Here is a 2,500-nt window from a genome sequence, read left to right as displayed (position 1 = left end):
AGGAATGCATGTGCACTCAAAAAAGTGAATATTTCTCACGGATAGACCCCGTGATACGCTAGAAATTGGCGGGGATGTCTCTCTTGTGGCTCACGGGGCTGTTAGGGTGGCACAGAAATCCCTCGGAATGGGAAAACGGGTCATTTTCGTGTCGCCACATTGCATGCGAATCGCATGCAACTTCCAGAGGCATTTGCAGCAGAAATGCATGTGCAGTCAAAAAAAAATTGATATTTTTCACGGATAGACCCCGTGAAACGCTAGAAATTGGCGGGGATGTGTCTCTTGTGGCTCACGGGGCTGTTCGGGTCGCACAGAAATCCCTGGGAATGGGAAAACGGGTCATTTTCGTGTTGCCACATTGCGTACGAACCGCATGAAACTTCCAGAGGCATTTGCAGCAGGAATGCATGTGCACTCAAAAACTTCTATATGTTTCACGGATAGACCCCGTGAAACGCTAGAAATTGGCGGGGATGTGTCTCTTGTGGCTCACGGGGCTGTTAGGGTGGCACAGAACTCCCTCGGAATGGGAAAAGGGGTCATTTTCGTGTTGCCACATTGCATAGGAACGCCATGAAACTTCCAGAGGCATTTGCAGCAGAAAGGCACGTGCACTCAAAAATTTTAATATTTTTCACGCATAGACCCCGTCAAACGCTAGAAGTTGGCGGGGATGTCTCTCTTGTGGCTCACGGGGCTGTTAGGGTCGCACAGAAATGCCTCGGAATGGGAAAACGGGTCATTTTTGTGTGGCCACATTGCATAGGAACGGCATGAAACTTCCAGAGGCATTTGCAGCAGGAATGCATGTGCACTCAAAAACGTCTATATTTTTCACGGATAGACCCCGTGAAACGCTATAAATTGGCGGGGATGTCTCTCTTGTGGCTCACGGGCGCTGTTAGTTAGGGTCGCACAGAAATCCCTCGGAATGGGAAAAGGGGTCATTTTCGTGTTGCCACATTGCGTACGAACGGCATGAAACTTCCAGAGGCATCTGCAGCAGAAATGCATGTGCACTCAAAAACGTCTATATTTTTCACGGATAGACCCCGTGAAACGCTAGAAATTGGCGGGGATGTGTCTCTTGTGGCTCACGGGGCTGTTAGGGTCGCACAGAAATCCCTCGGAATGGGAAAACGGGTCATTTTCGTGTTGCCACAATTGGCATACGAACGGCATGAAACTTCCAGAGGCATTTGCAGCAGAAATGCATGTGCACTCAAAAACGTGAATATTTTTTCACGGATAGACCCCGTCAAACGCTCGAATTTGGCGGGGATGTTTCTCTTGTGGGTCACGGGGCTGTTCGGCTCGCACAGAACTCCCTTGGTCCACCTGATTCGTGCATACAGGCAGCAACTAAAACTCTGTAAACCTGCTGTGAGGACATCTAAACAGTGGACCAGTGAGGCTGTGGAAGATTTGCGGGCGTGCTTAGACTGTACTGACTGGGATATGTTCACGACTGCTACCAATAGTCTGGATGAACTCACAGAGGCTGTGTACATCAGCTTCTGTGAGGACTGCTGTATCCCAACACGTACCAGGGTGAACTTTAACAACAACAAGCCCTGGTTCTCAGCAAAGCTCAAAAGGTTGAGGTTGGAGAAGGAGGAAGCGTTTAGGAGTGGGGATAGAGACAGATTCAAGGAGTCGAAGAACAGGTTTAGCAAAGCGGTGAGAGAGGCTAAACGACTGTACTCAGAGACACTAAAACACCAGTTCTCTACTAACGACGCTGCTTCTGTCTGCCAAAGGGCTCAGGCACATCACCAACTACAAACCCAGAGCGCCCCACACCACTAACGACTCCCGCCTAGCCAACGACCTGAACGAGTTCTACCGTAGATTTGAAAGACAATTGGACTGTCCTGAACCACCCCTTCCCACCCAAGAGGCCCCATCCCCCACCCATACTACAGAAACGACTCTCTCCTTTCAGGAGGGAGAAGTTAATGGGCTTTTCAAGAGGCAGAATCCACGCAAAGCAGCCGGGCCGGACTCTGTCTCTCCAGCCACCCTCAGGCACTGCGCTGGCCAGCTGTCTCCGGTGTTCACCAACATCTTTAACACCTCCCTGGAGACATGCCATGTACCAGCCTGTCTCAAGTCCTCCACCATCATCGCTGTGCCCAAAAAGCTAAGGCCAACAGGACTAAATGATTACAGACCGGTCGCCCTTACATCTGTGGTAATGAAGTCTTTTGAGCGCCTGCTCCTGGCACACCTCAAAGCCATCACAGACCCTCTCCTGGACCCCCTTCAGTTTGCCTACAGAGCCAACAGGTCTGTGGACGACGCAGTTAACATGGCCCTCCACTTCACCCTACAGCATGTGGACGCCCCAGCATCCTACGCCAGGATCCTGTTTGTGGACTTCAGCTCTGCCTTCAACACCATCATCCCTGCCCTGCTTCAGGACAAGCTCTTCCAGCTGAACGTGCCCTACTCCACCTGCAGGTGGATCACAGACTTCCTCTCTGACAGGAAGCAG

Source organism: Petromyzon marinus, unplaced genomic scaffold (assembly GCF_048934315.1).
Source record: "Petromyzon marinus isolate PM22_M1 ecotype Great Lakes invasive population unplaced genomic scaffold, UKy_Petmar_22M1.pri1.0 PM_G_Scaffold_315, whole genome shotgun sequence".
NCBI classification, from domain to species: Eukaryota; Metazoa; Chordata; class Hyperoartia; order Petromyzontiformes; family Petromyzontidae; genus Petromyzon; species Petromyzon marinus.
Note: the sequence above shows the minus strand (reverse complement) of the source record.